This window comes from Acipenser ruthenus, unplaced genomic scaffold (assembly GCF_902713425.1).
Source record: "Acipenser ruthenus unplaced genomic scaffold, fAciRut3.2 maternal haplotype, whole genome shotgun sequence".
Taxonomy (NCBI): Eukaryota; Metazoa; Chordata; class Actinopteri; order Acipenseriformes; family Acipenseridae; genus Acipenser; species Acipenser ruthenus.
This window is the reverse complement of record NW_026707521.1, coordinates 115,474-127,068: the sequence shown is the minus strand read 5'-3', so window position 1 is coordinate 127,068 and position 11,595 is coordinate 115,474. Positions and strand designations below refer to the sequence as shown.

The 11,595-nt window shown below is 44.7% G+C and overlaps 3 non-coding genes and 1 pseudogene across 3 annotated transcripts; 3 read left to right on the top strand and 1 right to left on the bottom strand.

Annotated features, from left to right (window-relative positions):
* Positions 1–623: 623 nt before the first annotated feature.
* On the top strand, positions 624–705 carry trnal-cag (transfer RNA leucine (anticodon CAG)). The gene has a single exon. It is a non-coding gene; the product is annotated as a tRNA-Leu (tRNA).
* A 291-nt stretch (positions 706–996) lies between these two features.
* On the top strand, positions 997–1,070 carry trnai-aau (transfer RNA isoleucine (anticodon AAU)). Its single transcript has one exon. It is a non-coding gene; the product is annotated as a tRNA-Ile (tRNA).
* A 170-nt stretch (positions 1,071–1,240) lies between these two features.
* Positions 1,241–1,322, bottom strand: trnas-uga (transfer RNA serine (anticodon UGA)). The gene has a single exon. It is a non-coding gene; the product is annotated as a tRNA-Ser (tRNA).
* Positions 1,323–3,493: 2,171 nt separating this feature from the next.
* Positions 3,494–3,653, top strand: LOC131727568 (small nucleolar RNA U3; annotated as a pseudogene).
* Positions 3,654–11,595: the final 7,942 nt, after the last annotated feature.

The following is an 11,595-nucleotide window of genomic DNA, read 5'->3' as shown; positions in this document are numbered from 1 at the left end:
TCACCACTAGCTAGACATTTTATAGATGCCAAACATTCCGTTTCAGATCTTAAATACCGTGGCATACAAAAAATATTTCAAGCTTGAGGAGGTGATAATCTCGATCAAAAACTATTACAATGTGAATCCAAATGGATTTCTATTTCCATACGGTACAACCCGAGGGATTAAATGAAGAGCTAGGATTATCATGTTATCTGTGATATAATGTGCAAGCATACTTGTCTTTCATAAGAGCTGAAAATAAATGATAGCGCTTTGAGATAATGTCTGCTACTGGCGGATTGTTTACAAATGTACTCAATTATGTTACAACCTTTTTGTCTATGAAAGATATCTGTAACATTTATGTAATGCCTGTGTGGTTTTTTCATGAAGTTAATTTGCTAACAGACTGTTCTGATTTGTTTCTAACCGTGAAGCGATCACTCTGTTTGATGTATATTTTCTTTCTGTAAGAGGAGTGTCCTTGTGATCCCATATAAAATGCGACGAAACAGGTCGCCCTCCTTAATATAAACAGATAAAGAATAAGTTCAAGCACACACCAGGTCATTTACTGTAGCGTCAGACATTGGAGGTTCAGCAGTGTACTGCAGTGTTGTGCAAAGTCGTCGGTGTAAGTCAGGATGGCTGAGCGGTCTAAGGCGCTGCGTTCAGGTCGCAGTCTCTCTGGAGGCATGGGTTCGAATCCCACTTCTGACAAATCTGTTTGTTTATTCTTAAAACGTCCACCGAATGCTTGGTAATTTGATTTGTTTTTCTTGTTAGTATTCAAATCACAAGGTCGTTAAATGAGAGAAAGTCACCGCAAGCCTGCACCTCACCACATCCTTCACACTGTTAAACTGCCTCCTTATGACGAGGCCTCTAATTATGCCTTTCCAATACTTTGAATGTGTTATTGTTGTTTAACATGAGAACATCTTGGTAGAACAATCATAATGTCCGCAGGACTTATTTTCCTCGGGTTCTAGTATCAAGTTTTCAGTGTGTGGCCGGTTAGCTCAGTTGGTTAGAGCGTGGTGCTAATAACGCCAAGGTCGCGGGTTCGATCCCCGTACGGGCCACGGCTTTTCTTCTTTAAAGAAACCACAGCATTTGTAATGGTGCCAAAATGAACATTCTTTAACAAAATGAACCGAAGCGATATGAAGTACAACCAGTAATATTTCAGACTTCCTGAGCTTTAAACATGTATTAACAATGAACACATACAATCAATTAAAAACAAAGCTTACGTAGTCGGCAGGATTTGAACCTGCGCGGGGAAACCCCAATGGATTTCAAGTCCATCGCCTTAACCACTCGGCCACGACTACGTGCTCGCACGGTTAGTTGTGAAAATATCCAAAAGAAGTAAACGGCTCCCGCAGTAATGCTGTAGATGGCAGTATAGGCTAACTAATGAACCCAAGTCAAATGCCTTTGTTGAAACTGTCAGATTTGTACAAGGCAAGCACACGTGGGAAAAGTAAATACAATATACTTTCTGTTAACGTTCATAATAATGAATACATCTTTATTTCAAAATACGTAGCTATTTAACTGATCTTTTCAAACCACCCCCATCCACAAAAACAAAGTAGTTATTTATTTCAACTGAAAAACTGACTTGCTTCATGGCTGCTGCCAGAGCACTCGAGAACGTTCTGGCTAGCGTGAGCGGACTAAGCAGATAACAAGATCTACAAAATATCACATGCCAATAAAACTTACCATAATTATGTTCATTTTATTATTATTTATTTAGCAGACCCTTTATCCGTGGCGACTTACAGAGACTAGGGTGTGTGAACTATGCATCAGCTGTAGAGTCACTTACATTTACATCTCACCCAAAAAACGGAGCACAAGGAGGTTAAGTGACTTGCTCAGGGTCACACAATGAGTCAGTGGCTGAGGTGGGATTTGTACCAGGGGGACCTCCTGGTTAAAAGCCATTTATCTTTAACCACTGGACCACACAGCCTCCTATAACAAAATCACACCCCAGATGGGACTCGAAACCACAATCCATGGCTTAGAAAGCAAGTGCCTTATCCATTAGGCCACAAGGGCTGACACGAAAAGCACATTTGGTAGTAATAAAGAAAGTGGGAACAATAGTATCGTGGTTTAATACATCATATCCAAGCCATCGTTGGTGTTCAAACACAGCAGAGTGTTAAATTGGGAAAGGGCCGTACTTGTCAGTACGTATTTGACATTCATGTGGGAAGATTTAAGATTGTGAAGAAGTTTAAATATGCTGCGTATTTGCGCATTGGGAACCTTACATAATTAGGTTTTTGTAATGCCACTTTCTTATGGAGAGTAATCAAGGTGACGATACAAGACCAGAGCCAATAAAGCAGTTATTTTCCTGTCCTTTCATTACCATATTCTAGTGTGCTTGTTCAGAATATGCGTGAATCGTGAAAACGTCTTGCGAATATGTGAACAAAGCCAGCATTCACTTTATTGATCACCATGTGGATTAACCGCTATTGGAACACAGATGATTGTGTTAAAGATGTTAATAGACTTTTAATGTACACGTTTTAGAGCTAAACGTTTGTTGAGACAGTTCAAGCGCTTTAGCAGTGTTTAACTATTTCCTGGATGTTTGCCTTTTGGTCTTACTCTGGAAAAAGTAATAATAATAATAAAAAGTAGGCAAAACCATTTTTTGAGAAACCGCATTTGGGAGAAAATCTAACAGTTTGGAAACACATTTGCAAAGGCATTGGATTCTATTGTGGTGTTTCCGAACTGTTGAACGTTTCTCATTACATGCAGGTTTACTGGCTTGACAAAAAGGCGATTGACGAAAAGAATGCTGTCTCGATAGCAAAATCGCGTCAAGCTGAAATAGCTCAGTTGGGAGAGCGTTAGACTGTAACGGTCCCTGCTTCGATCCCGGGTTTTTGCAAACAGCACGACTAGGGCTATTTTTTCTTAATTAATTTTTTGAATTAAAAAAACAGCACATTTTTTCTTCAGTGTAATTGGAGGAAATAAAAACGTATTATAGTGCCATTTTCTAATGCGATAAAGAAATGCAAAAAGCATCATCTCTGCGTGGGCTTGAAACACCAAAATTTCGATTAACAGCCGAACGTGCTAACCGATTATGGTGTTTTATTAGATAACACCCTGGGAGTCTCAACAGAACAGTGTGTATGCATAGAGCTAAAATGGAAACCAAATATATACGATTCAAATGGAATCGTATTCAGATTTTAAGCACAAATTTGATAGACTTCACAGTGCAAAGGAGGAAGGCCGACAATGCAAATGAGGCAACTGGCTCCTACTTTTTAAATCATACGAGAAACTTGAACCCAATTTAGCTTTTAACCGCCTGCAGTCTGGAATGAGTTTGAAATGTTGTTGTAACACCTCACTGGGCAACAGCAATTGCATTATATGAAAGCTCCTGTTTATTTGTCAGCGGCACAGCTACCGGTGCCACTCAGAGTTGGAGGGAGACGGTCGGCCACTTGCCCATAAAACAATACTTTCCGGGATCATTTCTATAGTGATTTGCCAGCGAAATGCGTTTATAAAGTGTTTGGACTCGCTATCCATGAGTAAGAGTGAGAGTGTTCGCTTTTGACCCCTCCAGTGTTCCTTAGGGGGCTGGAGGAAGCGGACATGTTCTGAGTGGGTATCTTACCAAAAGGTCAGCATGACGAACTACAGTTACAAAGCACTGCTGCTTTTTCGATGATTGATTAAAACTATCAATCTGACTGAAAACACGGAGACATTAATTGTGATCGGTTTGATACCAATCGGCTTACATGACAGGTATTGTGTATAGACAATGTCATATACACAGAAATGAACACAGACAGTGTTTTTTCAAGGCTGACTCATTGAAATGTTCGAGAGATCTCGGTGTACTGGACAAATATACTGGATTTTTTCCATGTCGTAATTGTGCCGCCTGTGATAATGCGTTTGAAACTAAGAATTTTACAAGCCATACAATGAAAAAAAAAGAGTACAGTATTTCACAAGTGATGACCTGTGCTTCAACTTGTAAAGGTTTTATTTGAAAGACTAAGGCCAATCTATGTATCTTTAGAAAGAAAAAAGATTATTAAGAGTAATCTTAAAGAAAGTCTTAACCAAACCAACTGACATAAAAAACCTGAATCCATGGTTCTAAACAAACTATCCTTTAATGCATCTCAGCGGAAATATATCTACATGTACCCATATCCACACACTCAATCGAGCAAAACAATGTGTTATGAAAAACAAGCACAGGACAGACAGAGAGAGATATAAATAGATACATTGTTGGGCCCAAACTCCTTGAGATAAGTCCAGCTCCAGGTAAGAAGCAAAAAAACATAATCCAATGCACACAACAAAACAAAGTAACAAAATAAACAAATCCAACAATGAAACGAAGCAAAGCAACAAAGTAAACAAATCCAGCAATGAAAATTGGTAAAAAGGAATGGTCTCACCACTTTCCTGATGCCGATCCTCTTTTAGCTTTCAGATCATTTCCTGCTAATGGCATAATTTTGTATCCACATGTCGCTTTATCCAGCAATTACAGATTACATAGGCTTCTTAGAAAATTCAATCAGGAGCACAGGTGCAGAGGCAGCAGGAGGTCAAAAAGTAGAAAAAAACCACCCACCTTGATAGATAGACCTGTGCTTTTATACTACCCCTCTTAAAGTTGTATACCCACTTTTTTATAATTCTTAATTGAACAAGTTTGTGACCACTTTGAGATAATTACATTTCGGATTAAGGTGTCTGGCCAGACTAACTGCAATCAATTAAGTTGCAGATGGGGAGTTTCTTACTGCATTATATGTGGTCGGTGTCACATATTTCCCCCCCCCCCCAAACAAGAGGCACAACTGGGTTTAAAATCAAAGTAGGGTTTTAAGTTAACTACATTTAAGGTGTCACACTTGTGATCACCAAACTGCACTTGATAATTAACCGGTCCAAGTCGCTTCATTACTGTAAATGGACCAGTCCATTTGGGTGCAAGCTTAGCTGAAAACTTAGAAGCAGCTTCAGATAAAGGGTGTGACCTAACCCAGACCAAATCACCCTCCTCAAATGTTACATATTTACGTTTGGAGTTGTAATAATTGGCCTGCCTAGTCTGAGCCTTATCTACATTACTAACCACCTAATGAACTAACAGCTGTTGCCTTTCAAGTAAGTTTTGTCTTAACGACTCTTGCTGGGGAGCTACATTACAAAGCCGATCCAATGGCCCTTTTAATCTTCTCCCCAATGCCCGTTAAGTGGGACTAAATCCTGTGGATTCCTGGCGAGCAGAATTGATGGCGAATCGGAATCAGTAAATCCACTTATCCCTTTCTTCATGGTTATTCCCCACATAAGAGGTGATCATTGTCTTCACCGAGCGGTTTATAAGTTCTTTGAGGTTGATTTGCAGGTGGTATGCTGTAGTGAGCTTGTTCACAACTCCCCAGGTCTTACAGATACCTTTCAGGAGTTGACTGGTGAACTGGCTCCCTCTGTCAGACACCAAATAGCGTGGTGTGCCCCATCGAGTAAAGATGTCCCTAATCAGGATGTTAATAATCCGGGGAGTCTTGCCATCTCATAATGGAAAAAAACTCAACCCATTTTGAGTAATAATCAACAACTACCACAAGTATGGTGTTACCGCTCTTACTGCGGGGAAATGGGCCCATCAGGTCGATTCTAAGCATTTCTCTCTGTTCGGGAACAGTGGTGGATTGTAAAATTCCTGCAGGTTTTGTGTTCGATGCCTTATACTGCTGACAGGTCTGGCATTCCTTAGTATGTCTCCAAGTTTCCTTGCGAATCTCTGGCCACCAGGCCACCTCCAGCATTCTGAGAAGTGTCTTTAGCCTGCCCAGATGTCCCCCTAGTGGATTGTTGTGGAAGTATTGTAAGAAAGTTGATGTTAACTCAGGGGACCACAAGCTGAAACTTGAATGCATCGCCTTTGATTGGTACCCGCCTATATACAACTCCCTGGTGTTCCACATAGGTGATGCGGTCAGGTTTGGTGGTGGTGTTGGAAGATGTTAATGAACCGAGGATCTCCTGGATGTTCTTATCCCTTGACTGAGAGGCCGCAATTTCGTCAAACAAAACAGGCAAATCCAAGCTGAAGCTCTGTGAATTGCTGGAGTAGACTGCAATATTGGATGGACCAGATACTGGAACCTTCGATAAAGCATCAGGAACGGTATTGAGACTTCCTTTTCGATACAGCACAGTGAAGTCAAATTGTTGAAGTCTGAGTGTCCATCTAGTGAGCCGGGAGGATGTCTTTGGACAATTGAAGGCCCAGGCTAGAGCTGCATGGTCGGTTACAACTTCAAATTGACCAGACTGCACCCAGCTACCTCCAGACCCTCATCTCTCCCTACACCCCCACTCGACCTCTCCGCTCCTCCTGCACTAGAGGACTGGCTCTACCTCCTCTACGCTCCCCTGCCTCCAGAGCCCGCTCCTTCTCCACCCTCACTCCGCAGTGGTGGAATGACCTACCTACAGATGTCAGGACCACCCAGTCCCTGAACACATTCCGGCGCCTCCTTAAGACTCACCTCTTCAGACAGCACCTGTAGAACTCCTCTGTTTTTCCTCTGGGACACTATCATCCTCCCTTAAATGCGCTTTATTTGCTCTTATCTGCCCCCTATTTTACTGCATTTAATCCTGTACTTCAGAATACTGTAATCTGCCAAGTGTTTAATCTGTAGTATTTTGTATTTAATCATATCTTGACGTAACTATCACTGTGTCACAAAGACGGCCAGAGTGGGTGGCGTCAGACCGGTAGCAGGAAGGAATTCAAACACAGACAGACGGTGATGGTGATGAGCTGAGTGCAATGGCTGCACTCAGCGTTTATTAACAAATAAAAGGGTTGTAAACAGTACAAAAACAGGACATGGCACTTGCGCCAAAATAAACAGACATACAAAACGGACTAACACTAAACAAACGGTGCACAGACAGACAAACAGACACGGTGAGAACAAACACTTTACGTTTACGATCTTACTTATTTTAACTCTCCTCTCTCTCTCACCCGTTCTCCTCTTCCGAACACCCAACCCCGACTGCAAGAAATGTGCGTCTATATATACTATTGTGCTGGGATTCAATTACTAATTAATTATTCACTTGAATCCCAGCACGTGAATTAATTCTGTGCAACCCCGTGCTCACATATTACATTTAACCAGCACGTGAAGTGATTTGTGCTCTCCTCGTGCCTAAATACAAATCTACACTTTTTAAACACACGTGAAACACAGACCCGTTTATATCCCGTGTACCAATCTATACACCAACATTTAACATACGCACGCATACATACAACATAGAACACACAAATGCACACAGGGGCGGGGCACTTTGCCACATATACCCCCCCTTGTGCGCAGCACACATGGCCTCAACGGCCACCTCCCCCCTTATAAATCCAGCAGTCCAGGACAAAGTCTCGGGCTGGGAAGGGAGGCTTCAGTAGGCCCATGGCTGGCAATGCTGTCAGCTCCCCTGCCGGTAGTGGCACGGCTGACAGCATGCTGGTCCCGTCCTGCAGCGAAAAAGCTGCGGGGGCGGGTGGTCCCCCGACCTCCCCCTTCTTCGTAGCCGGCAGCTCCCTCCTGTGGGGCTCCGGCCACAAGAACTCCTGCAGCGAAACTGCTGCTGGGGAAAGTGGTCTCCAGACCTCCTCCCCCTTCTTCGTGGCCGGCAGCTCCCCTTTCTGGGGCTCCGGCCACCGTACTCCCTGCGGAGGTACGGGCAGCAGAGGCAGCTCCTGCTCCTCTGCTCCGGGCGGTGGCTGAGGCAGTGGCAGCTCCAGCTCCTCTGCTCCTGGCGGTGGTGGAGGCAGAGGCAGCTCCAGCTCCTCTGCTCCTGGCGGTGGTGGAGGCAGAGGTAGCTCCAGCTCCTCTGCTCCTGGCGGTGGTGGAGGCAGAGGCAGCTCCAGCTCCTCTGCTCCTGGCGGTGGTGGAGGCAGAGGTAGCTCCAGCTCCTCTGCTCCTGGTGGTGGTGGAGGCAGAGGCAGCTCCAGCTCCTCTGCTCCTGGTGGTGGTGGAGGCAGAGGCAGCTCCAGCTCCTCTGCTCCTGGCGGTGCTGGCTCCCTCTGCTGTGGCGGCTGGGCATGTGCGCGCCGTGCTGCCTTCAGCAGCATAGCTAGAGGCTGCTGGGGGACACCAGCATCCTGCCCTTCTCCCCCCAAAAAATTTTCAGGGGGTTGAGCCTGTAACCCCTCCCCTTCCGGCTCTTGGGGCTGAACCAGCAGGCATTTTCCCTCTGCTGGTGGCTTGGGTCCCAGGGCTGTGGAAGCCCCGACTTGCCTCCCTTTGGGCTGTGGACGCAACGACTCCTCCCTTTTGGGCTGTGGACGCACCGACTCCTCCCTTTTGGGCTGTGGACGCACCGACTCCTCCCTTTTGGGCTGTGGACGCACCGACTCCCCCCTCTTGGGCTGTGGACGTTCGGGCTCCCCCCACTCAGGCGTATGACGTTCGGGCTCCTCCCACTCAGGCGTAGGACGTTCGGGCTCCTCCCACTCAGGCGTAGGATGTTCGGGCCCCTCCCATTTGGGCTGTGGACGCTCAGGCTCCTCCCGCTTGGGCTGTGGACGCTCAGGCTCCTCCCCATAACTGCGAAAGGGACAGTGGGTGAACAGGTGATCCTGGTCGCAGAGGAGGCACCCCGGCGATGGCTTGTTACATCGCCGTGGATGCCTGGCCCTTAGGCGGCACTCCTCCTCCCTGTTCTTCACCTCTTTATCCGTCTCTGCCTCCCGCTTGGGCTGTGAATGCAAAACCAGCAGGCATTCACCCTCTGCTGGTGGAGATGGGGACAGCAGGTACTCACCCTCTGCTGGTGGAGATGGGGACAGCAGGTACTCCTCTGCTGGTGGTCCTACTACCTGGGCTGCTGTTCCATTTATGGTTGCCTCCAGGTAGCTGAGGACAAACTCCACACCTTCCTCCAAGGTGTTTGGGGTGTGTTCCTCCTTATAGGCCTCCCATCTCTCACTGTCCATCATCCACAGGGCCCGGACGACTATGGGCAGAGACTGGGCCTCCAGCCCAGCATTCTCCAGGACCCAGCCCCGCAGTTTGATGGCGTCTTCTGCCATTGACTTTTTTCTTCTTTTTTTTTTTTTCCCCCCAAAAACAATATTTGTAATCCTTTATATATGTATTTTTTTTTTAATCCAGACCCCTCCTGGTCTGACGCTTGGAGGCGCGGCTATCCCACGAAGACACCACGTGTCACAAAGACGGCCAGAGTGGGTGGCGTCAGACCGGAAGCAGGAAGGAATTCAAACACAGACAGACGGTGATGGTGATGAGCTGAGTGCAATGGCAGCACTCAGTGTTTATTAACAAATAAAAGGGTTGTAAACAGTACAAAAACAGGACACGGCACTTGCGCCAAAATAAACAGACATACAAAACGGACTAACACTAAACAAACGGTGCACGGACAGACAAACAGACACGGTGAGAACAAACACTTTACGTTTACGATCTTACTTATTTTAACTCTCCTCTCTCTCTCACCCGTTCTCCTCTTCCGAACACCCAACCCCGACTGCAAGAAATGTGCGTCTATATATACTATTGTGCTGGGATTCAATTACTAATTAATTATTCACTTGAATCCCAGCACGTGAATTAATTCTGTGCAACCCCGTGCTCACATATTACATTTAACCAGCACGTGAAGTGATTTGTGCTCTCCTCGTGCCTAAATACAAATCTACACTTTTTAAACACACGTGAAACACAGACCCGTTTATATCCCGTGTACCAATCTATACACCAACATTTAACATACGCACGCATACATACAACATAGAACACACAAATGCACACAGGGGCGGGGCACTTTGCACACACTGTCACTGTCATCTGCTGTATTATTGAATTGTATTTTGTCACACTTGTACTTGCTTGAACCAAAGTCATTGTATTTATCTTGCTCATATTGTATTACTTGTACTGTAACACTTGAAATGTATTTGCTTACGATTGTAAGTCGCCCTGGATAAGGGATCTGCTAAGAAATAAATAATAATAATAATTGTATTCCTTCCAAGAAATAACGCCATTTCTCCACAGCCCAAACGATTGCCAAACACTCCTTCTCTGAAGTGGAATAGTTCTTTTCAGCACTACTGAGGATTCGGGATGAGAAGGCAATAACATGCTCTCCATCAAAGTTCTGAGCCATCACTGCGCCCAACCCCACATCACTGACATCTGTGTAGACCTTAAAAGGTTTAGAAAGATCAGGATGCGCGAGGATGGGTGGAGACTGTAGTGCTGCTTTGAGTTTCATCCAGCTCTCATGACACTCTGTAGTCCAATTCCACAGCATGTCCTTCTTCTTCGGGTTATTTAAGGGTACTGCGATGTCAGCAAAACCTGGAATGAATTTATGGTACCATCCGGTCAACTCCCAAAACCGCTGGACCTCCTTCAGGTTTGTGGGCTCAGGGTAAGACTGAATGGCATCTAATTTTTTTGGATCTGCAGAAATGCCATCTCCCGAAACCACATGACCTAAAAAAGTCAAAGTGTGATTAAACAAATGACACTTCTTTAAATTTAAAGAAAGGTGAGCTTGGTGTAATCTCTTAAAAACCTCTCCAAGGTCCCTTAAGTGCTGCTCCTCCGTCCTTGAATACACATTAGTATCATCAATATAAACAAAACAAGATACTCCCTTTAATTCACCGAGGACCTGTTCCATTAGCCGCTGAAACGTGGCAGAGGCGTTCTTCAATCCAAAAGGCATAACGTGGAATTGAAACAATCCAAAAGGGGTGGTAAAGGCAGTCTTCTTCTTGCTAAACCTCAGCCATCGTCACTTGCCAGTACCCTGACTGTAGGTCAAGAGAACTGAAAACACTAGCTCCTTTAACCCTTTGTGGTCCTATGTCAGATCTGGTCCGACATTGCAATTATAACTATCCGGTCCATTGTCGGACCCTGTCCGACATCAAAAAACGCAAAAAACAGCTTTCTAGTCGTTTTTTCTCCGGAAAAAGCCAAGAAAACCATTCAATAGCCGAGTGGGAGCAACAGGATCCGAGACAAGCCAATAAAAAAAGGCATATCTTTAATAGTCATACTTGCCCCTAGCATCCCATATGGGCGGTCATAAGGAAACAAGCTGGCTGTTACTGTAGTAGTGCACAGAGACTATCACGGACATTTGCCGAGCTTTTTGAGATGTTATAGTAATAAAATAATGACTTGGATTGCATTATTGAGGAGTTTGGTGATAAAACGAGTGATCAGGAGATGATTGATCGGGATGTACGACTATTATTATTATTATTATTTATTTCTTAGCATATGTGAAAGCGATAGCGAACGAAAGGGTGGGGAGGGGCTGGAGATGCCTAGTGAGTGCTTTGTTGATATGCAGGGCCTTTTAAACCTGTTTGACTGTGGAAAAAAAATACTTTTAAACAGCACGTCTAAAATTAACTGCACGTGTGAAAATAAATTGGACCTGACGCACCTGACGCACACTTAATAAATGGACTGCAAAGGGTTAAAAGACTAGAGGATATCATGT